The 25305-nt window shown below is 37.4% G+C and overlaps 1 protein-coding gene across 8 annotated transcripts in view; it reads left to right on the plus strand.

The window, feature by feature from the left end:
• Positions 1-25305, plus strand: part of LOC114676711 (claudin-17) — an 89843-nt gene that overhangs the window by 10685 nt on the left and 53853 nt on the right. The window lies entirely within an intron of this gene.

Below are 25305 nucleotides of genomic sequence, written 5' to 3' on the forward strand. Positions count from 1 at the left end.
TATCATATCAATATAATATTTTTTGTTTTCTATCCTCTGTATTTCTTTGCATCTACAAGGATGTTTTTGATATTTTAAGAGTATGCCAGTGCCTTGCATAAATGGCCTCAGTTCATCTTTGTACCAATCCTGCAGAGCAGATGTTGCCATCTTTGGTTTATGAACAAGGACCCCATCACCAAGAATATTAAGTAATATAAACTTTTTGAATTCATAAATAATTTAGATCAAAATTGAAATTATTCATTTTTGTTCTGTCAGTAACTTACATAATAAATATTTCTTGCTTATGTATAAAGAGAACTGTAAGACTTCCCACCCCATAGAGACATCACTGCAAAAAAGACATGTAAACTAAATAAATCAAAGAAACAAAGCAATACAATGCAAATTCTGATAACTGCCATCAGGAGATCAGAGTGCTTTAGAAGGGAAGGGGAGGAGAGATACTCCTAATCCACATATTAGGAGTGTGAGCAGGTAAAGCATCTGGAGGGGACACTGAGACTGACCTTGAGGAAGAATGGGATTCCCAGGGGTAAAAATAAGTGAAAGAAGGTTCGAAAAGACAGCACACAAAGAGCTATAAATATGGAAATCTCTAGATGTGTCCATTGACATGTGAATTAGAACTCAGGCATACAAACAGGGAGCAATCTGAGATATGTTTGGAAAAGTTAAGTGTTCAGAACATGAAGGACTGAAAACTAGGGTGCAGAGTTCTTTGTTTTGTGATCTATCAAGGAATTTGCTCAACAGTCATATTTTTACAGTTGCGAGAAAGTGTTCTGTAGCATTTCAACCAACTTTATTATTTTATGCCCATATTACATTTTCTTATCTCTGACATTTAAATCTTTGAAAGGGTATCAGGTCTTCATCATTGATTAGTAAACTCTTCAAAGCCATCAATATGTTAAAAAGTACTTGATGAGCACATACTATTCAAGGAACTGGATTAGATGTGAGAAATTTTGAAACAAAACTGCTAGAATTATGTCAAACCAAAATACTTCTACACAACAAGCAAAACAACACAATGAAAAGGCAACCAATGGAATAGGAGAAAATATTTGCAAACTATATCTGATAAGCAATGAATATGCCAAATATATAAGGAATTCATACAACTCAATAGCAGAGAAAACAAATAAAAAAAAGGCAAAGGACCCGAATAAACATTTTCCAAAGAAGACATACAAATGGCCAACACAGACATGAAAAGATGCTCAACATCACTAATCATCAGAAAAATGCAAATTAAAAACACAATGAGATACACCTCGCACCTGTTAGAATGGCCATTATCAAAAAGATGAAAGCTAACAAGTGTTGGCAGTTGTGTAGAGAGAAAAGAACCCTTTTCTTCCTGTATTCTAGTCATTATGGTTTCAGGAATTTTAGTGCCAGTTATTAACAAAGGCAACCTCTTTGTTTTTAGAGCGCACACATTCTTCACAACCCCTAAGACATTTATATCTCATTAGATCTGGAAATTACTGCATGGTCCTTCATCTCTATTTATATCTCATTAGATCTGGAAATTACTGCATGGTCCTTCATCTCTAATTAAGGGTTGATAGGATCTGTCCAACCTTGAAGAATTTTCAAGCATCTCTGGGCTAATAAAGGAAGTGTTTTGGGGGAAAATGGAATTCATTTACCCTGTACATTTCTTAAATCTCACTGACTGCTATTGTTTCCCTCTAACGACTGTATCAGAAACAACCTGGAATACTTGGTTAAATGCACGTCTCTGTGCCCCATCCTGGATTTATTCAGTTAGATCATCTGGGGTGGGACTCAGCATCCTGTATCTTACACACACTCTAGAGTAATCTTATGCATACCTTATAGTTTGAGGAAGACTTGCCAAAGGCAGTGGGATGGATACGCCTGTTTTCTCTCTCGCTTTGTAATTATCTGTAAGCAAACAGAGTAGGTCTTGTAGGTGTTGTCAAAGGCATTAGTCTAATATCCGCTCAATTAGTCTAATGATCCACTCTGAGTTTCAGGGAGCTCTTTTGAACCAGCCTTATTATTGCCTCTTCTTGCTTTTGGCAGATTTGCTATTGTATTTTCAACACCATCTCAAGTGCAAAACTTCAGTTCCAAATGTCTTCAACAAGTACTTATGGCAGCTAGAGAAAGCAACTTTAAATGGATGTTTGCAGGTGTCTGCTCATAAAGATTGCTATTGCATCAGCTCTACTGGAGTTATTATGGTTTACAATAGGAGTTTAATTTAAGGGAGTGGTATAAACGTTCAAGGCTTTGGGAAAGAAACGTGAAAGCAATTATCCCTGGATTATGTCTGGACAGGACTGGATCCTTGAATCTTGGCTGGTTTGGGGCAGCCTTGCCTGCTGCAGAGTTGTGGTTGTATCTGCATTTTGGAAGCCAGTATGAGTCTATGTTTTTGTTAAGAGCCACTAGAACTTACTGGACAAAGAACCTCCCTCTCTTCATCATGTCAATCTCTTGAACTCATCACTGATACTCATTACACATACATATAAATGCATGCAGTATCTTACATTCCAGAAGATACAATCATTTAGCAGAGGAAAAACTAAAATATGTGATGTAAATATTAGCTGAAATTAATTTGTCTGGCGAGAATTGACTATAGTTAGAAAAAAAAATCCTAACATAGGTGTGTTTCTGGATTTGTTTGTGGTTTGTTTGGAAATTCCATCACTCTCCACAAGATACTTACAAATTTGGAATTTTTTTATTAGTCACTGTAAGTCTAGATCTCAGATTTCACTTCTTGTGGTTGACTCTCTTGTGTGTGTATCCTGCCAATTTACATGTGGATTACAAGCCCAATCTCTCACAAAGAAATCTACATAGCAGCTTCTATCTAGAGGTTTTCAAAGAGGGCTTAGGTAACAAAAAATGCAAAGAAAACTAACCTTAAAAATCTAATATTAGCTATTCCTGATTGTAAAAGCTCTTCAGACACCTGAACACAGAAATTTCTCACAAGGTGCTTTTCTTTTTTGCATACAATTTTTTATATTCTCCTTCACTCTGCTTCTCATGTGATCTGTGGGGTTTTCAATGTCCAGGATACCTTCTAATTTCCCATGGATTTTGTTACACATATAAACTAAGACTCTGCTTTTCAGTTCTAGGTTTCAATTTGCATTTCCAAAGATTCCTTCTATCCTCTCCAGTGTCTGTAAGAAACAGTTTGGGTTTTAAATAATGACTGTTTTAACACAAGATAGATAAATAAAATGATATGTAGAAAGGGAACAGAAGTGTGGGTGGATAAATAGATACATGGATGGATGGATGGATGGATGGATGGATGGATGGATGGATGGATAGATGGATGGGTGATAGAAGATAGGATAAAGATAGATGATTAGATAGATAGATAGATAGAGAGATGATAGATAATAGATGATAGATATAGATAGATAGATAGATAGATAGATAGATAGATAGATAGATAGATAGATATAGACTGATGGGTGGACATGTGTATCTTTTCAACACTGTATTTCCAGTGCCTGGAACATTTCTTGGCACATAGTCAGTGATTAATACACATTTATTTAAAGAATAAAAATGTAGCCTCCCTAATTTGTCACCAACTCATCCATTCATACATTCATTCCACAAATATTTTGCTAAGCTTCTTTTAAGTGCCAGGCACTTTTCTAGCTATGGAGATAAAGCAGTGAATAACATGTCAACAGTCTTTGTTCTTGTGAAGCTCACATTCTAAGGAACTTACACTCCTGTCAGTTCCTCTTGAATAACTCTGGAATTCATCTCCTGTTTTTGTGGCCAGGTCTTCATCTTCTTTCTAACTGGATGAATGAGCTGGCCTTCTAGTATTTTTCTTTCTTTTCTCTGTAGTCTTGATACCTTGCAATTCACCATGCTCATTTTAATCACAATCATTTTTCAAGACTGAACTCTGATTATGTCCCTACACCGGATTTCCATCCTTTTTAAAGTTTGTATTCCATAGATCAGAATCCAGATCTCTTTATGAGCTCACCCTCATCTAAATTTTCAGTGTTATTTCTTGGTGTTCTGAAATGCACCTTGAACTTAAAGCCATGATGATTTACTCGAAGTTCTTGAAATTTGCCTCAATACTTCCTACTTTCAGCTCTTTGTACTGGCTGCTCTCTCTGCCATCCCCCCTCTTCTCGGCAAGGCTGATCTTTCCGTGTTCAACACAAACGTGTCCTCCCTGATACTCCCCAGACTATCTGTGATGAGTTAAGAATTTCATTCCATTATGTTCTTGAATAATATATGTGACTTTATAATAGTTCTGGTCACAACTTTCATTCTGGATCCTCCTACCCACTGCATAAGCAGATGAGATTCTTTTCTTTTTTCTTTTTAAAATGAAAATCTTATTGTGTTAACATCCTCATGCGTACTATCTCACTCATCTATTCTCCACCTATTTCTCCAATCTCGTCTCTCCTAGTTCTTCTCTTTGTCCGTTGCACGTAACTCTACTAGCCTCCCTTCTGTTTTTTGAATACACCAACTTTATCGTGGCGATTCTCTGCCTGGAATGTCTTTTTCTAGCTCTGCTCAAGGCAGACTCATATTCACCCTTTAGAGCTAACCTCATCTGTGACCTGATCAGAAATGCCTTTAAGGATTACCCCTTCTACAATGGCCTTCTCTCATTATTCTGTATCCTAATACACTGTTTATATCCCTCTTTGCACTGTCTGTAATATAGACGGATCTAGTTGTTCGTTAAGCGTCTCTGCTGACTTCTGGACTGCAAGATCATTGAAGACAAGGACTCTTTACCATTTTCAATCCTCTGGTTCTAGAGCCCAGCATGGTGCTTGGCAAATAGTAGGGCCTCAAAATGTATCCGTTGAATTAACAAATAGTACTGACTATATGCTACTATTTGCTTCTTTCTCTCCAACTAAGCTGTGGAGATCTTATATAATATCATTATCCTATTATGGGTAACTAAGTAATATTATATTGAATATTAATGTAACCAGCAAAATAACAACCTGTACCATAAAGATACAAAATTATTTTAAATGAAATTAAGAACATGATGAATAAGAAGATTTTTTATACACAAAACTGATCAAGTCAGAAGCTATGAACTGTCAATCATAACGAACTGGGACAGGGGACAAAAGTCCTGTCTGTGGGTTAGCACAGTAAGCCTGAGTCCTCTCTGCCCTTTGGATGATGCAGCAGTGTGTCCTAACACTGTATCCTTCTGGTCACTGGCCTGGCTTCTATTGTGCATGGTGGAGATGAAAGAAAATGTACCCTTTGTGAGTTGCCTAACAGAGCAAGTACTTGTTAGGCACTCAGTAAATATCAGCCTCATATTAAGAGATCATCAAAATAAATTAATTTCTACTATAGATTAATAAAGTAAAATATAGGCTCAAAAGATGCATTTTTGCAGATTCAGCCTTTGCATTGGTAACTTTTAATTATTGCCAAATTCAAGAAATAAAATGTTATTTTCAGAGCATTATCACCATGAAAACGGTTATGAAAGTATTTAATAAGTAGAAACACATGTCTTTTTGGTGAACTATAGTGATATTTTAATGTATTTTGTTTTTGAAATTAATATTTTAATGTTAACTAATGTTATTTGTCGGTTTTCAAATTATGTTTTTGAAAACACAGTTTTGTGTGGAGGAGGACACTTTTATTGTTCAAATCACAGAAGAGATACTTATTAATAACTAACTTTCATAACCAAACAACGCATTTAAATCAGTTTTTGGTCTTCTAGCATAGTTAAAAGCATCATTGTGGCTGGGTTTGGTGGTTCACGACTGTAATCCCCACACTTTGGGAGGCTGAGGTGGGAGGATCTCTTGACACCAGGAGTTTGAGACCAGCCTAGGCAACGTAGCAAGACCCTGTCTTTACAAAAAGAAAACAAACAAACAAAAAACAGAAAAAAATACAAAAAAAGAACATCATCGTTTTGTTTAGTATTGGAGTAGCCAGCATTCAAGATGGCCACCAGTGGTCTCTGCCTCTGGGTCTTCACACTCTTGAGCAATCCTCTTCCACATGGTTCCAGACTTGGTCTATGTGACCAATGGTGACAGAAGTGATGGCATGTCACTTCACAGGTAGATTATAAAAGTTCTTGCCTTCCATCTTGGCCACTTTGGGAGAAACAAATTGCCATTCTGTAAGCAGATGCCCAAGTGGCCAGAAAGTAAGCCTCCCTGGGCCCACAGTCATTGAGGAACTGAAGTCTGACAATAGCCACATCAGGGAGCTTGGAAAGACTTTCTCTGGCAACAGTGGAGGCTTGCAATAAGACTGCAGCCCTATCTGACACAGCATGGCTGCACCTCCTGAGAGAACTGGGTCAGAACCACTCAGCCAAGCTGCTCCCAGATTCCTGACCCACAGAAATTGAATGAGAAATAAATGTTTGTTGCTTTAAGCTAGCTAAGTTTTAGGGTAATTTGCTGCAGATAAATAACACAAGTACCCAATCTGATTTAGTTGGCATATACATATCTGAAACTCAGCATCCATAAAAGTAATCTAGACTTGCATACATAGTACAATATTTAAAAAGGACAAAAGAAGTAAGTAAAGTAGCAATTAAATGATAAAAAGAAAAATAAGAAATAAAAAATTGATGGTGAAGCTTACAGTAAACCTTTTAGTCATATGTCTGTAGCTGTGATAAAGAGATTTTGGAGATGATGGAGGATTGTGCTGAGCTATAACTCTTCATTAGAGCAGAAGGCTGAGCTATAACTTTCAAGTGTTGCCTTCGATAATGTGAAAGTTATAAAGGTGTTATATGTTGTAAGGTGGCTAAATCACATTTATTTGACCAGCACTGTCCATTTCAAGTCCTTTTTAGATGCTTCTTTTGACTTTCCAAACTTTCTCCAATGAGTCTATATTAATTATATAATCAGAAAACATAACTATTGGTTGGGTTCAGTGGCTCATGCCTGTAATATCAACATGTTGGGAGGCTGAGATGGGAGGATCACTCGAGCCCAGGAGTTCAAGACCAGCTTGGGCAACATGGTAAGTTCCTGTCCCTACACCAAAAAAAATTTTAAATTAGCCAGGCATGGTGGTGCACACCTGAGGTCCCAGCTACTCACAGCAGGGATCCTTGAGCCTGGGAGGATCCCTTGAGTTTGGGAGTTTGAGTCTGCAGTAAACCATGATCACATCACTGCACTCCAGTCTGGGCAACAAAGTGAGGCTCTGTCTAAAAAAAAAATGATATTTTTTTCCATTCACTTAATCAAATTTTTACACACTCAAACGTGCAAGTTTTTCAACATCTCTGGAGCTAGGAATTGGAAATGAATAAATCAATTATCTGTGGCAGATTTTACCCAAAGGAGATAGTTTAAATCCAGTTCTGGAGTCTGTGTATTTAAGAAATCTTTAAAACAATTGGCAATGTTTATCTTGGACAAGTGATTATGTGAAGACAATATGAAAATACTTCCAAATATTTCAAAGTTTTTGTCTGCCAGAAGAAAGAGACTCCTCATTCTTTTTACTCCAGGAATAGTGTTAACATCAAATTACAAAGCCGCATGTTTCAGCTCAATATAAGAACAAAATTTGTGATGTATCTGAAAACACTAAAATATTCTGCCTTGTGAAACTGTGAGTTCCACGCCACTAAAACAGAGTAAGCAGATGCTCACTGACTCTTTACTGGACATCTTCCATGAGGGCCTGCGGTAACATTTCAGTGGTGAAAGGAATGTCCTACCAGCCTTACGATTCTGTGATTGCATTGAATCAATGATCAATATTTTAATTTAATTGATTAAGTGGGCTAGCAACGAACACCTCAGGAGAATTTTTGTTTTAGATACCACTCTTCCATTATTTCATTGATGATATTACTCAAATATATGAATATGTGTAAGAAATCTCCCACGTCTGCTTTTTGTGTTCTAGCTCTATTTCCTTGGCTTCCATAGCTGGGAAAGCTTTGGAGAAACTGACAGGACTCAAGGAAGAGCTACAATGAACCAGGGCCTCAAAGATTGAGCTGGTCCTCCAGGCTTCCGGACTCTTTGTGCTGCTCTCATTTTGGCACATCTTTGCTTGCTCCTAGTTGCACACAAGTCTTTTCAATAGGGTCCCAAATTTTTATCTAGCTAACATTTTAGTTCCAGAGGGAAGGTCCACAACACCTGAAGCTCAAAATATCTGAATGCATTGTCCTGTTTTGGTTAAGTTGCCTATCTCTGAACCAGTGACTATGCCCAAGGAAAGGGAAAAAAATTTTGGTGACTTGCCTTGATCCATGTATACTTCCAAGAGTTGATGCACAGGAAGCAAATAATCAAAAGTTATAAAGCACACATGGCAGTCAAAAGCAATTTCAGTCCACCGGAATCTCTTATCCTTTTCTCCTTCATGATTTTTTTCCACTTACTCTTTCATTGTATGTAGTTATGAAAGTTATAGTCAAATGCTTTGGTGTATACAACTGAAACAAACCTGCATATTTATTTTCTCTCCATAAATATATAGCACATTTTAAAATTTCACTTGCTTTGAGAGATATAATTCTTTTAATTTTAGTTACCTGTGTAATTTTAAACCAGCATAACAAAATCAATCTGACTGAAAGCTTTGGTCATTAAGGAGCACAGCCCTAATCTGTTAAGATTAGGGTTAAGATTGTCTCAATTGAGAAACAATTCCAATCACATTCACCACCACAGAAAATCTGTGAAGGGGCTCCGACAAATGCCTCCGTGAGCCTTGGCCAGGAGCCCCTTCTGTGGCTGCATCCTCTGGGAAGAACTTCTTACTTAATTCAGACAGATGAAGTATTGCATTAGAGATACTCTTCATTGTCACAGTCTATTTCTAAGTGTTTTTAACTTTATTGTGATTTTATTATTTTTCACGCAGATTTTCAGGGTGGAAATTGGAGATTACCTCAGTAAAACATTATTGGGTTACTGAAGTGACAATGTAAGCAAATCTTTTTTATAGCCTAAATATGATGGGAATTAGACTAGATAAATATGGAACAACTGTAATAAACACACAGATAAATTGTTTCCCTTAGCGCCCAAATTTCATAAAAAATAATAGTTGTGAAGAACAAACAGGAACTTTCCTTTATCTTCACCTCACCTTCTAAGTTCACAACACTAAGAAAAATCATGAACTAAAACATAAACCATTTGATGAGAACACTGTAAATTAAAACATGAACTATAGAAACATTAACTATGAGTAAAAATATGAACTATTTAGTGACAGAGCAGGAGCATCGCCATCTTGGACAAGCCCCTCATTCTAAAGTTCACCTTAATAATAAACGCCTAAATCCAAAGGGCATCAGCCTAATGGCTAAGGTCCGCATGATCATAAACCACAGATAACATCTCCAACCAGAAAGATTCCAAACTCCTTTCTGATCAGAGACATGCTAGCCCCCGTCGGACCAGGAAGATGCCAGTCTGGAGATAATCCTGCTCTGGCAGAAAGATGGCTGCCCCCAGATAACCTCCCCTCCTCTCAGAGACATTCCAACCCCGCCAGAAAACTTCTCCCTCAAACAGGAACATTCCAAACTCCTGATAAGGCCCCTCACCCTTAAACCCCAATATATGCTCTTAGTCTGTCAGAGAAAGCACTCCTGACCGAAATAGGCCAGGAGCGCCTCTCAGGTTTTAATTAAGGAAAACCTATCTTTAACTGCCAGCTGTATTTCGTGTTTCTTTCCTCTTTAACTCTTAACTTGGGATATTCCTCCTAGTAAATACTTGTGCCAGTGGAATTTGCCTGAACCAAGAATAATAGCTATACTGGAACATCTTAATTGCATGGTTGGCTACAGTTCAAACTTCCTGGTGTGTATGATGCAAGCCATCCCTCAGGCAATCATGGTTTCCTGATTAACCTGGGAAATGAATGCAGATGACTTAATAGATAATTGACTTTTTGTAGAAGGCCCAAAGCCAAAAAGAAGCAGCTGTCCCACCCAGGTGTTTCAGAATATCTTTGGGTGACTCCAACTACCTTTTGCCAAAAGTTTTCTCTTATGTGCACTACTGTGCATGTTAAGGAGAATATATCATCTGTTTTAATTTGTTGGGATTGAGTGTGAGACTGCTTCAAACTCTACAGATATGCTACATAGGTTCATAAACTCATACATTCATAATATAAACCAATAACCTAACTTCTGCTTAAAACACTGGAAGTGATCATTTTAAACGTAATGAAAGTTTTCCACTTGAATTAACTACTTTTCATACATTTTTATTACCTTCCTAACATTTCACTTAATTATTTTTGATTTTCAGTATTGAATTTACATAGATTAAAAATAATGCCAAACATCATTGATCAATGAAATTAGAGTAATATTATTTTTTAATCATAAATCCACTTTTTGGTATTTTTCAATAAATGAAATTTTAAAATATTAAATATTTACTATATAAAATGTTAAAAATTAAAATGTTTAATGTTTACTTACTGAAAAATTTTTAAAAAGTCATTTATGGTAATTATACTATTGAAATATCTCATATGTCCAACTAACTGGCATAAACCTTAACCAAAAATACAAATTAATTTAGAAAGGATTAGCAAGTAGCTGGCACAACCGTTGCTCTAAGTAGAAAAATGTTTTCAAATTCTGGAACCTGCTCTGTAAAAATAGTGTGTAAGAGAATTCATTCATATAATTTAACAGTATTTGATGAAATCTCTGTTTATGCTGTCTTGGCTTGTTTACTTCCTCTTCAAAAAACCCAAAGAAGGAAATTTCAAGAAGTAACATAACTTCCTGATGGGATTCTACTTTGAATCTAAGTCACAGCCTTAGTTGGTGACTAAACGCTGGTCACTAGAACCATCCAGATCCAGCTATTGCTGATGCTCGTTGTGGAATCTGCCTAGAGCAGCAGAAGCAATTCTATTAATATATCAGAGTGTCGACGAAAAGAGTCAAACTCTGTAAAATATTTGAAGAGATTTATTCTGAGCCACATATGAGTGACCATGGCCCATGAAACAGCCCTCAGGAGGTCCTGAGAACATGCGCCCAGGGTGGTCGGGGTGCAGCTTGGTTTTACACATTTTAGGGAGGCATGAAACATCAATTAAATACATTTAAGAAATACACTGGTTTGGTCTAGAAAAACAGGACAACTCAAATTGGAGGCTTCCAGGCTATAGGTACATTTAAACATTTTCTGGCTGACAATTGTTTGAGTTTGTCTAAAGACCTGGGATCAGCAGAAAGGAATGCCTACATTAAGATAAAGAATTGTGGGGACCCAAGTTCTTATTTGCAGTGGAAGCCTTCAGATAGTAGGCTTCAGAGAGAATAGGTTGTAAAATGTTTATCAGACTTAAAGTCTGTGTTCCTGTTAATGCCAGAGAGGTACAATGGGACCCTCACCTCCCAACATGGCCTGAAACAGACTCTCAGGTTAAATTTTAAAAGAGCCCTGGCTGAGGAGGAAGTCTATTCAGATGGTTGGAGGGGCCTTAGAATTTTAGTTCTGGTTTACAAGAGGAACATTCAGAACTTCCAGGCCAGCTAACCTTGCCATACCTCTCACCCCAGTATCTTTAGTCGCCAACCAAAAGGGAAGTTCCTCCAGTCATTATTATTATTTATCGGATACCCTATCTCCATGTAGACCTGTCATGCTTCCCATTCTGGATTATTCTTTCAACACACTTCACTATGTTTGCTGGAATTCAAATGTTACCAGAAGGGGTTTCCAATCCAGACCCCAAGAGAGAGTTCTTAGATCTCGTGCAAGAAAGAATTTGAGGCGAGTCCACAGAGTAAAGTGAAAGCAAGTTCATTAAGAAAGTAGAAGAATAAAAGAATGGCTACCCCACAGACAGAATAGTCCTGAGGGCTGCTGATTGCCAATTTTTATGGTTATTTCTTGATTATATGCTAAATAAGGGGTAGGGGCAGATTTTTCACACCTCCCCTTTTTAAATCATATAGTGTAACTTCCTGACGTTGCCATGGCATTTGTAAACCGTCATGATACTGGTGGGAGTGTAGCAGTAAGGCAATGAGAGCGACCAGAGGTGACTCTTGTTGCCATCTTGGTTTTGGTGGGGTTTGGCCAGTTGGCCAGTTTCTTTTTCTTTCTTTCTTTTTTTTTTTTTAAGTCTTGCTCTGTCACCCAGGCTGCAGTACGGTGGCACGATCTCGGCTCACTGCGACCTCTGCCTCCCAGGTTCAAGTGATTCTCCTGCCTCAGCCTCCTGAGTAGCTGGGACTACAGGTGCATGACACCACACCCAGCTAATTTTTGTATTTCTAGTAGAGACGGGGTTTCACCATGTTGGCCAGGATGGTCTCAATCTCTTGACCTCATGATCTTCTCACCTTGGCCTCCCAAAGTGCTGGGATTACCAGGCGTGAGTCACCATGCCCATTGGCCAGCTTCTTTACTGCAACCTATTTTATCAGCAAGGTCTTCATGACCTGTCTTGTGCCGGCCTCCTGTCTCATCCTGTGACTTAGAGTACCTAACCATCTGGGAATGCAGCCCACTAGGTCTCAGCCTTATTTTACCCAGCCCCTATTCAAGATGGAGTTGCTCTGGTTCAGATGGCTCTGACACAAACACTGAAATCCCTTCCTAGTATGATTTCCATTCCCCTCCTTGCTTTGTCAGAAACCAGGCTCCCTCTGGAATCACTGCCTCAGATACCCTATTCGGTGGTGACTTGTCATTCTCCTGAACTCCATGGTCAGCCTCCTCCCAGTGCCCCATGGCTACTTTCAAAACTTAAAGTTTCAGACAAGGAAACCTACCTGTTTTTGAGACTTATAATATTTGTCATATGCTTTATCACTTCCATCTATTCACAAGATTTCTTATTTATTTTTCAAAGTCTTAGACACCTAGCTCGCTGTTGCTTCCATGTCAGTATCATGCTAGAAGCCTTCAGCACTAGGTGGGTAGCACCTGTAACACAGTAGTTCTATCTGTTGACCTCTGCTTTGACCTCCCTTGCTCCAATAGTTACACATCCCCTCTACTGACTCTCACATGCACACAGTTAACTCTTACAAGCAGCCACATTTTGCATTGCTGAACTTCGTTATCCTATTCTCTGCTCTTCACATACCCCTATTCTTTCATTGCTTGATTAGAGGTATGCAAAGGTCAGAGAATGGGATACTAAGATTAATTCACTTATTCATAACTTGTATTATTTATGTCTGTATATTGAGGGGTTATTCATGTCACACATTGAGCTAGTTTGGGTTTACAAAGAACAATGAGCAATAGCTCAAGCCTGCTCAGGTGGAGAGGGTATAAAAGTTACTGGGGATAAAGAAGTCAAGATTTGACAGGGATGGGTGTTGATGGGTCAATTACAAGGACACCGACGTTGCCAGAATTACGTCAGAACGTAGGTGGTGAAGAAACCTGGGATTTGCATGTGAAAAAGCTCTGTCACTTGCTGTCTTCACTTCCCTTATGTTTTATCCTTACTCAGTTTCTGGGCCTCTCCCTTGATCCTCAGACTATCAGACTGGCCATACTTCCTTCTCTCAGTCCTCAGTTTTTCTCTTGTTACTGTTATCAACTTCCTTCCTCTTCACTTCTTTCACAAATAAAGAGATTCACTTCTCTTATACATGGCTAATCTCTTTATATACACCCCAAGTCTCATTTTCTTTGAATTTCCTTGTATTATGGATCTTTAATTTCCCCCTCTTTTTTGTTACCATATAAATGTACTCAACTCTAATTTCATCATTAAAAAAACCTCTTGACTCTTTTTTCATTACATGTTCCTTTCCTTTATAGCCAAAATTGTCCTAAGTTTGTGTTAGTCCTGTATTTGTCTTAGCTTCCCATTCACTTGTCTACCTATTGCAAATTGATTTACACTATCCAACCCACTATGCCATGAAATTACTATGCCCATGAAATTACTATGGTAGGATCCAAAGAACACCATTAGTCTTTATTTAGCATGATTGCCAGGCAGGCTTTGATGTTCACAAATAATAATTCACCTCTAAATGCCTCCTGGTTCTTCTTCTTCTTCTTCTTTTTTTTTTTTAATAAACTTTCTCACCATTCTTCCTTGGTCTCATTCAATTAGCTTCTTTTCCTCCTACAGCTACTTAATATCGTGTTAATTAAAAAAATGTATTTTGTCCTCTCTTTTTGCATTCTACTTTCTTTCTCCAGGCATTTTGTCTACATCAATTACTTCAAATGCATCCATAAACTAATAATTCCCAAGTCTCTTTCATCACCCAGACTATTTTTCCAAAATTCAGACTCATATTTCTGCCTACAAGCTGTATCCATCTATACATCTTCATGCACTATCAATTCAATCTTTATGCACTATCAATTCAACCTGCATATGACTGAAATAATTGTTTTTATCCTTCATTTTGCTTCTCACAATATATCTCCTAACTTGTTAAAAGGCACCATCATCTACTGAGTCACATAAGACAGACATCTGAGGACTTCCTGGATTCCTCTTCTGTAATCTCTTAATTCCATCAGTTAATAATCCCCGTCACACCTTCATTGTAAATATGTCTCAAAGCTGTGTCTGACTCTTGTTCCACTGCCAGTCTCTTAGATAGGTCTTTCAAACCTATCACATGCACCATCGCGTTCCCACTCCAATTAGTGTCATTGCTTCTAGCCTTCTCTCTTTTAAATCCTTCATCTGCAATTATCAGATTAATCTTTCTTTGAAAAATAAAATAACTGTGTCATGTTACACCTGAAAAATCATTCCAACTTCTTCCTGAGCATCAAAATAAAGTCCAAACTACTTGTCAAATAACAGTGAGCTCTTAGGTATCTGGTCTCTGCTTTTACATTCCCTACTTAATTTGTTTAAGACTTACCCATGGAAACTTTTTACTCCAGCCAATAACAATGTGTTCTCACCCGATATAATGCAACCAGGCACTTGCCCTCTCATCACAATGAATGGACGATCCAGAGACTCGTTACATCTATATCTTCATGACATTTGTTTCTCTTTATTTAGGGGGCGACCCCATCTTGGTCTTGCGTAATCTATGAACTAAATTATGAATCTATTCAGCACCAGTACAACTCATGTATTATAGCTGAAGAAAGAGGAAACATAAAATAAAATTGAGCTGGGAATGCTCGCTCATGCCTATAGTCCCAGAACTTTTGGAGGCCAAGGGAGAAAGGATTGCTTGAGGCCAGGAATTTGAGACTATCCTAGGAAACAGAAAGAGACCCCATTGCTACAAGAAATTTAAAAAATTAGCCAAACATGATGGTACAGGCCTGTAGTTCCAGCTACTGGGAAGGTTGAGAGGAGGATGCTTTGAGCCCAAGAGTTCAAGGCTGCAGTGAGCTATGATTGCACAACTGCACTCCAGCCTGGGTCACAGAGTAAGAACTTGTCTCTTTAAAACATAATAATAAATTAATTAAATTGGTTGTATGCGTAAATATAAACTAAACAAGAAGAAAGAGATGGTCTTTAAGAAATGCCACTCTCATCTTAACCTTGACACTTGACAAGATGGAATCCAAAACTCTACCATGGTGAGAACCCTCACCTCCTTCTTCCATCACCCCAAGTCTCACAAACACAATTGACCTTGAAGCCGGGTGACACATGTCACTTGTTTTCCTTTACCCTTGTCTGATGTACATGTCCAGAAGCCTACAATTTCCAATTTATCCTTTCTTCCCAAGACCCATGTCCTTGTTTTGACTAAGCTCTGTTTACACATATTTCTCTCCCTCCTCAAATCTTCAAGATCTTATATCTGTCTACCTTCCTTATTTTCTTTGAAGTTTCCCTTGGCTTTCTGCTCTAACACCTGGTTGTACCTGAAAGACATGGACTTCAATGTGGGTCTGTGGAGTAAAAGTTGTTTTCTTTCCCGTATCCCTCAAAACACCACTTTGCAGGTTCTATAGAGATTCTCCATACTCCTGACTGCCAATCAGACACTATCCTTTCATCCCTCCTAAAGTCCTCACATTAAAACTCATGTTTTCAGATTCTACCACCTGTTCCCTCACCTTGTGAGAATCATCTACAAACCCCTCAAACGCTCAACCTGATTTTTTGAAAATTTGTATCTTCTTGTTCACTGTCACTCTTTGAACTCCACTGCTGTCATAATCTCCTGTGATTTTGACATTTACGTAGAAGATAAATATAATACCGTAGTTCCTCTGTTGTTTAAACCTCCTTGTATCCAATGATCCTGTCTTCTACTATATCTCTAACACTCCCTCTCTTAATCATAGCATAAACTTTGTCATTGTCATTAATTGCACACTTTCCAAACTCTAAATTTCAAGAATCCCATACTCCAGTCACCTTCTTCTATTATTCCCGTGCATTCCTTGTGATGTTCCAATTGAAAAAATCCTTTGGCTGGGCCAAAATAATCAGCTGGGCTCACCCTGTCCTCACTAACTTCATTCCTTTCATTGTTTCTCTTTCTAGCTTATCCCTAACCTATCTTTATAATCACTTTCTGACACACACTCTCAGATAACTTGCTGATCACTTGCTTCATTGTGATGAATTGGAAAAGTTCCATCCTAATTAAATCCAACCCTCCACCCACTCTGCACCTGCACCCAGGCACCTGTGCAAAGTTGAGAGAGACACATCAGTTCTTTGAGTCATCCAACTTTTTCATGACCCTTGCGGCTGCCAGAAAGTCTCTTATATTTCTCTTGTCCATTTTTCTCATCTCTCATTCTCCTGGATGACTCTTTCTTATCTTTTTTGCCTTCAAATTTTCACTATTTCCTTTTCCATCTTCACTCTCCACTGAGAGCTTTGCTCCACTGAAAAAAAATGCAAGATATTGAAAAAGAATCACAAACTCTACAGCTCACAATTGCCATCTGCATGTGCCGCTTACTTTGCCTTCCTTTGTAGTTGTAATGAACTATTCATTTGTTTCAGATTCCCTGTATTTAGATTCTATATTTTATCCCTTCTTGCCCATTTAATGAAGGAGTTCAAGAAATGTCCCTTTGTTTTCTATACATTAGTTTTTTACCTTCTTCATTGAATCATTCCCATCAATGTAAAAACATGTTAGAAAACACAGTCTCTTCTGATCTTATATCACATTCCAGCTTTCTATCACTTTTTTTTTATTAGTTTAGTTTTGTTTTTCTCTGAGATAAACTAGGAAACAAAGAATTTGCAATTTTCCTGTTGCCAAGAACTTTTATCTCTAGGCTTGAATTTTAATTGATCCCTGGAGCCTGATGACCTGGTTGAAGGTCTGGGAGCAATGATAGCTGGTAGGTGTAAAACATGGAGAGAAATGGCTTCACAGTGCAAGATTCTATTCCACATGATGTGTAACTAAGTCTTTAAGCAATGTAGGCCCAGTCCCTGCTGGCAGGCTTGGCAAGATTTAATATGTCTTCTAAATATTCCCAAATCACTATTTTAATTCTAATGTCTCCTTCTTCTCTGATAATTTATCTAACATAATGAATTAAATTTGTGTTATAACTGAGTAATAAACAGAATCAGACTCTGAAGTTGACTTTTTGCCAAATCAGCTTTAAGATTAAAGAATATAAGATATTATTTAAGTCGATCTTAGAAAAATTCAAGTTCTCTGATAACACCTTACGCGGAAATTTTTAAATGCTGACTTTTCACTTTCTAATGTTAAGCTATCCAAGCCTTTCTATTCCTTGAGACTCCAATAATGGTCTGTTTCAGTAGTTACTTTGTTCATAAAAGACTTGCCTTTATTTGGCATCTCATTAACATTTGAATATTAATTGGCTTCTCACTGCCTTCAGATCCAAATAGTTAAGGTAGACATTCCCAAATTCCCATTTTCCTGAAGGTCTATTGCATTTAACCAATTCTATCAATCGAGATGTTGGTCATTGTTCAGTTTTTAACAACAGAAACGAAGTTAGCTGATTTAACCCAATACACACTTGGTACAAGGACTTAGGAGTTTACAAAGTTGTTGGAAAGACTAGAGACTGCATTAGACTGAGTTCCTAGAAACAATCCCCATTCATCAATTATTCATTTTCTGTTGAAGTTAGTGATCTCCCCTTTAGAAAGCTGGCAGTCAGGTAGCTGCTGCTCCTCCTGCTGACTGTTAAACCACACTATGTCAGCCATGTTTGGTAAAACTGCTGCTGCTGCTACAGTGAGCTGATGAATGCAAAGCTGCTGATCATGCCACATCTTCCATCATCTTGGCCAAGAAAGTGATTACTTTCCACCAAGTCTGTCTCCATGATTCAGTTCCTAATCCAGGTATCATGGGAGTGCATCTGAAAGGTAAAATCCAAATCAGATACCAAACTCGAGCTAGAGGTCGTGGGAAAAAAAATTGTTAATTTGGTTTCTATCTTTTCAACTCTGTAAAGGTTGGAAGTGGGGTGTTGGTAGACCCAATCTGAGAATCCAAAACAGCTGTAAACACAATTTCAAGGCCACTGATTACTGTTGTGAAGATAAAATTATGGTTGTTACTCTTCTCATATCCCTACCTTCAATTACTTTAATGTCCCTGACATTTACTTCTACCCTGGACTACAGATTTTACGTCTCACCTAAACAGGTTTGTTAGTGCCTCATCATATGACGATATATCAGTTTTCATTCTTTTGTGATTCATGAACTAGTTCTATTTTCCTAACAGCCATTCTCTGTTTTCCAACATCAACCATGCATGCCCTGATTCTAAACTCTTTAAGATTATAGGAATGCCAAACAAGAAAAAAAAATTAATGTATGTACAGGGAAATGTGGAGTGGAAAGAAATTGGGTGATAAGTTGTTTAGCATCTGTTTGCAAAATAAGGTTGGGAGCAACATTATCTACTGAGAGGGCAGAGAATGGAAAATAGATCTTAGATTTGGAAAAGATGAGAAAGGTAAGAATATTGTAGAAACTATTTCTAGTGATTACTAAAATTTTCAGTTCTCCCTCTAGCTCACAGTGCTATGCATCCATTACTTGTGGTAGAGAACCATGAAGGCTTGTTGTGACAGACGCACTATTAAAGGGCAGAAAGTCCATCTCCCGGGGTCAGCAAAACCATTCCCCACCTACATGAACCAACATGAGATCTAGAACATTTGTTATTTTAAGCCAGCAATGTTTTGAGATTGTTGATGAAGGAAAACACAGCCTATTCTGTCCTTTTCAAACATCAACTCAGCTAATTGTCACAGGAATGCTGAGAAAAAGTGAAGATGCTGCCAGTTTTTTAAGTTATGAGAATTGACATTGTTAGTTGTTTAATGATGATTTATTTATTACTCTTTTTTACTCACAACAATGTTTGATAGCTGAGTTGTATGAGATAATGTTTACTCAACATTGTGCATATATTTGTAAAATACTGCAAACTGTTAGAAGACAAGGGATTCTAAGTCCCTAGTAAAATTATTGTTGAAATGAATCATGGTGAACACCAGGAAATGAAGAAATAAAGCCAAGGAAGTTCTCAAAAATGATAAGAAAAAACATTTATAAAAGAAGTGAAGGTCATAATGTTGGTGAAGATCTGGTTCAATGCGGGGAAGAAAATGAATGAAGTACATGATATTATTATAAAATAACATTCTGGTACAGGATATGGAATGAAAGTAGTTCAAGTGATGGTGCGAGCCAAGGTATGACAGCATGTAAAGGACAATAAGATGAAACTGGGTGAAAGTTATTGAAATGGAGGAATTGTATGGAGTTTGACAAGTTGTAGATGGGGAGATCCATCAACATAAACATTGAGGTTGGTCACTTTGATCCCAGAAGATGCTCCAGAGAGCAACCCTGTGAGCCACTATGCAAAATAATACACTTCAAATTTGCATATCTCAGTAAAGTGTCCATGTGATTTAGAAAACGCAGACAACTGAAGTTTTTTCTACACATTTCTGTACTTCTTTAGTCTTTCTATACTTTTAAAAACAGCTCAACACTTCCCCAGGATATTTTTTAAATTTGCATATACTTAAAAAATATCAGTTGGAATAAGTAGTTCTTCCCCTGTGCTATCCTATGGCATGTCTAGTTCCTCAAATAAAGCATAAGATGAGTACTTCTAGAATTTCTATAGCCCAATATTTGATATTAATAACGATTGTTTTGAATTTGAATGGAGCCACATGGGAATACATAGTGACTTCAGAAGAAAAATCTGTAGCCAGCCATGGAAGCAAATCTAAATTAGGGTAGAAATAGGATACCTACGAATGGGTCCAGCTGAAGACAATTGCTGCTATAATGATTACTTGATTCATCAACTTCCGAGTGCTGAATGAGCCTCTCTGACTAGCAGATTCTTCTCAGGATTTGAAATCACCGACCTCTATTATCCATCTGTTATGCTTTTTAACTTTTAACAAAGGATAAAGATGATGATATTAACCCACATAAAGAAATTTATCTGTCTGCATCTGTCTTATAGAAGTTTGGAGAGTAAAATTTGTATCATGGCTTATAAGTTGGGATGGGTTTACTTCCATGATTATGTGTAAGCCAGCTCATAACGTGGGGACAAAGTCCATTTATTATAGGTATCACTTGGGAATGCAGAAATAGGTAATCACTCAGGGTAGACTATGCTTGGATTTTTGTTACTTGTCATTACATGGAATCTTGTCTCTAAAGTCCAAGTGAAAATAACACACTGTGAGTAAGTGACGGCAATTTAAGTTATGTAATGACAGACTAGGTAATAAAAATGAGTCTTTTTATAGGATTACTTGTTTTTTTTTCTTGCTGATTTGTTTGAGTTCTTTGTAGATTTCTGGATATCAGTCCTTTGTCAGATACATAGTTTGCAAATATTTTCTCCCATTCTGTGGGTTGCCTGTTTACTCTGTTGATGATTTATTTTGCTCTGCATAAATTTTTTTAGTTTAATTAGGACCCATTTGATTTTGGAGTCTTAGTCATGAATTATTTGTCCATGCCAATGTCCAGAAGAATTTTTCCACTGTTATCTTCAGAAAGTTTTGGTTTCAGGCCTTCAGTTTAAATCCTGAGTTGATTTTTATAAAAGGTGAATGACGGGGATCCAGTTTCATCCTTCTGCATGTGACTTGCCAGTTTTCCCAGTACCATTTATTGAATAGAGTGTCCTTTCCCAATTTATGTTTTTGTTTGCTTTGTTGAAGAACAGTTGGCTGTAAGTATGTGGCTTTATTTCTAGGTTCTCTACTCTGTTCCATTTGTCTGTCTGTTTCATATATCAGTACCATGCTGTTTTGGTGGGCAAAGGACATAAATAGACAATTCTCAAACAAAGACATACAAATGGCCAAGAAACATATGAAAAGAATGCTCAGCATCACTAATCATCAAGGAAATGCAAATTGAAACCACAATAAGATATCACCTTACTCCCACAAGAATGGCCATAATGAAAAAGTTGAAGAACAATAGATGTTGGCATGGACCTGGTGAGAAGGGAGCACTTTCATGCTGATGTGAATGTAAATTAGTGTAACTTCTGTGAAAAACAGCATAGAGATTATTTAAAGAACTAAAAGTAGATCTACCATGTGATCTAGCAATCCCACCATTGGGTGTCTACTTAAATGAAAAGAAAGCCATTATAGGAAAAAGACACAAGAACACACATGTTTATAGCAGCACAATTCACAATTTCAACCTAACTGCCCATTGACCAATAAGTAGATAAAGAAAATGTGGTATATATACACCATGAAATACTAGCTAGCCATAAAAGGAAACAACATATTTTGCAGCAACTTGGATGAAGCTGGAGGCCATCATTCTAAGCGAAATAACTCAGGAATGGAAAACCAAACACCGTAAGTTCTCATTTATACATGAGAGCTAAGATATGAGGACTCAAATATATACAGAGGGACATAGTGGACTTTGGGAGCTCAGCAAGGAGAGGAATAAAACACTACATATTGGCTACAGTGTGCATTACTCAGGTGATAGGTGCACTAGAATCTCAGAATACACCATGTTATGGTTTGGCTCTGTGTCCCCACCCAAAACTCATCTCAAATTGTAATCCCTATTGTCAAGGAGGGACCTGGTAGGAGGTGATTGGATCACGAGGGCAGTTTTCCCTCTTGCTGTTCTCCTGATAGTGAGCGAGTTCTCACAAGATCTGATAGTTTTAAAAGTGGCAGTTTCCTCAGCATGCTCTTTCTCTCCTGCCACCATGTAAGACATATCTTTCCCTACTTCCATCTTGATTGTAAGTTTCCTGAGGCTTAAACATCAGCCATGTAAAACTGTGAGTTAGTTAAACCTCTTTTCTTTATAAATTACCAAGTCTCAGGTAGTATGTTTATAGCAGTGTGAGAACCGACTAATACAGAAAATTAATATCAAGAATTGGATACCGCTATAAAGATAACCTAAAAATGTGGAAGGGACTTTGGAACAGGCAGAGGTTGGAACAGTTTGGAGGGCTCAGAAGAAGACAAGACGATGTGGGAAAGTTTGGAACTTCCTAGAGACTTGTTAAATGGCTTTGACCAAAATGCTGATAGTGACATAGACAATGAAGTCCAGATTGAGGTGGTCTCAGATGGAGATGAGGAACTTATTGGGAACTGGAGTAAGAGTCACTCATGCTATGCTTTAGCAAAAAGACTGGTGACATTTTGCCCTTAAAATACTGTGGAACTTTGAACTTAAGAGACATGATTTAGGGTATCGGGCAGAAAAAACTTCTAAGCAGCAAAGCTTCAAGAGGTGACCTGTCTTATTCTGAAAGCATTCAGTAATATGCGTTCACAAAGAGATGATTTAAAATTAGAGCTTATGTTTAAAAGGGAAGCTGAGCATGAAGGTTTCAAAAATTTGCAGCCTGACGTGGTGGTGGAAACGAAATCCCATTTTCTGGAGAGGAATTGAAGAGGGCTGCAGAAATTTGCATAAATAAAGAGGAACCAAATGTTAATAGCCAAGAGAATGGAGAAAATGTCTTCATTTCAGGTCAGAGGTCTTTTTTGTGACAGTCCCTCCCATTACAGACCCAAAGGAGGGGACTGTTAAGAACACATGATTGGTTTTGAATTGTGAAAAGACATGAAATTTGGAAAAGGCCCGGGGGGTGGAATTATACGGTTTGTCTCTGTGTCCACACCCAAATCTCATCCTGAATTGTAATTCCCACATGTCAAGGGAGGGGCTTGATGAAGGGTGAGCGGATCATGGGGGCAGATTTCCCCCTTGCTGTTCTCGTGATACTGAATGAGTTCTGAGGAGATATGGTTGTTTGATAAATGGTGCTTCTCCCTTCTCTCTCTGTCTCTCCTGCCGCCTTATGAAAAAGGTACCTGCTCCCCCTTCACCTTCTGCCATGATTGTTAGCTTCCAGAGGCCTCGCCAGCCATATGGAACTGTGCGTCAATGAAGGCTCTTTTGTTTATAAACTACCCAGTCTCAGGTAGTATCTTTATAGCAATGTGAAAACAGACTAACACCCAGTACTTTAGAATTTATCCATGTGACTAAAAACCACTTGTACCCCAAATGCTACTGAAATAACAAAGAAATGAGCCTTTGGCCTTCTGTATCTGATAGAATGGAAACACTACAACTTACTTTCAAGGAGAAAAAAAAGCATTTTGAATCCAGAAATATGCAATATATGTGGATGATTTGAAGACAGTAGCTTTTGGACCTTCTTTAGCCCTTTGGTTTTCATGAGAAGGCATATTGAACAGTCACTCTAAATCAATATTTCTGCTTTCTAAACTAAGATGTTTACGGCTTTGTGCCTTGTTACAGATTCACTTGCATGTGAACTGATGGAAGTAGGGACTTGTTGACAAAGGAAGATCTTAGCAGTGGAAAGAAATGTGTTAAAATAAACTCACTTGGATATACAGGAAAAAAGTGGTATAAATTGAAGAATAATGAAAATGTCAATTACTTGAAATGGATGAAGATTTTTAACACAGAAATAGAGGCAGGTTGAAGTATACTTTTCTCAGTTTAGTTTGTGAGAATGGTAAAGGAGAAATTAACAAACCTGTGTTAATATAATGTCAAATCATTCCATCAATCAGTTTACTGTTTCACTCAATGAAATGAATCTTTCATTTAAAATAATTGATTTTAACAGCAAAATCAGAGAATATTTGATTGAATATTTTACTTTGTAAATATCGTATAGTCACATGTTTTAGAAATTGGCAAGACAGAGTAATGTCATACAAGGAGAGAATGAACATAACATAGTGAAAATCACCAATGACATTAAGTAAATAACAAAGCCATCTGTCCTAGAGGAAAAGAAAAATTATGAGTTCCAAGATCGTTGTCTATTAAGAAACTCTGAAAAGTTATATACAGTTTAACACATTAATTATAGCTAATGTCAAGCAATGCAACAGGAAAAACTAATTAAACCAAATATTTTGCTCATTTCAGAAAGAAATGTCAGTGTAGTTTAGTCTACACTTAGAATGTGCAGGAGAGATAGAGACTATAGTCCTAGCTGGGATGAAATCATCAAAGATAATAATGTCCATGTACTGCTTTTGTCCTATCAAGAGTAAATTTTCCCCCCAAAGCCTTAGGTCTGAAACAGGCAAATACAGATAGAAAATGGGAGGACCGAAATGCCATACCTCCCATGTATAGGAGGAGAAAGGAAAATTCAAGACGAGAATTATCTACTCAGTAAATAATGGGCTGCTAATATACAGCTTTCTGGGCAAGTAATAATAATAATAGGTCACTTTAATGACTAACTCTCTTATTTCAAAGAAAAAATGCACCCAATTTATGGTTTTATGATGCAATTTAACTTATACACTCTACAACAGTGCTTTTCTAATTTTAGTGTAAGATGAGGTATGAGTTAGGGTCTGACACGAGATTCTGTGTTTCCAAGAAGTTCCCAGGTGAGACCATTGCTATTGGTCTCTGACACTTTAAGTGTGAAGCTCTTATGTAAACTAAGATGGAACTTTAGACTTATAAGGTACCTTAAGAGATATAAATATAATGTCTCATTTCACAGGTGAATAAGAACAATCTCAGAGCAATATGATCAATATGATGACATAATGCTCACAATTTTTTATTCACTGACTTGATATTAAAACTGAAAACCTAGACTCCTAGTCAAGTGGTTTTTGTTTTTTTGGTTTTGTTTTTTGTTTTGTTTTGTTTTGTTTTTCCTGCAGACACTGAGTGGAAACCACATAGAAACATAATCCTAAAAACAATGTGTTAGTGGCCCATATCGGGGTCACTAAGATATGATGATGCCAATTTTAAAACTAAATTCGAAGC

Source organism: Macaca mulatta, chromosome 3 (genome assembly GCF_049350105.2).
Source record: "Macaca mulatta isolate MMU2019108-1 chromosome 3, T2T-MMU8v2.0, whole genome shotgun sequence".
In the NCBI taxonomy this organism is placed as follows: Eukaryota; Metazoa; Chordata; class Mammalia; order Primates; family Cercopithecidae; genus Macaca; species Macaca mulatta.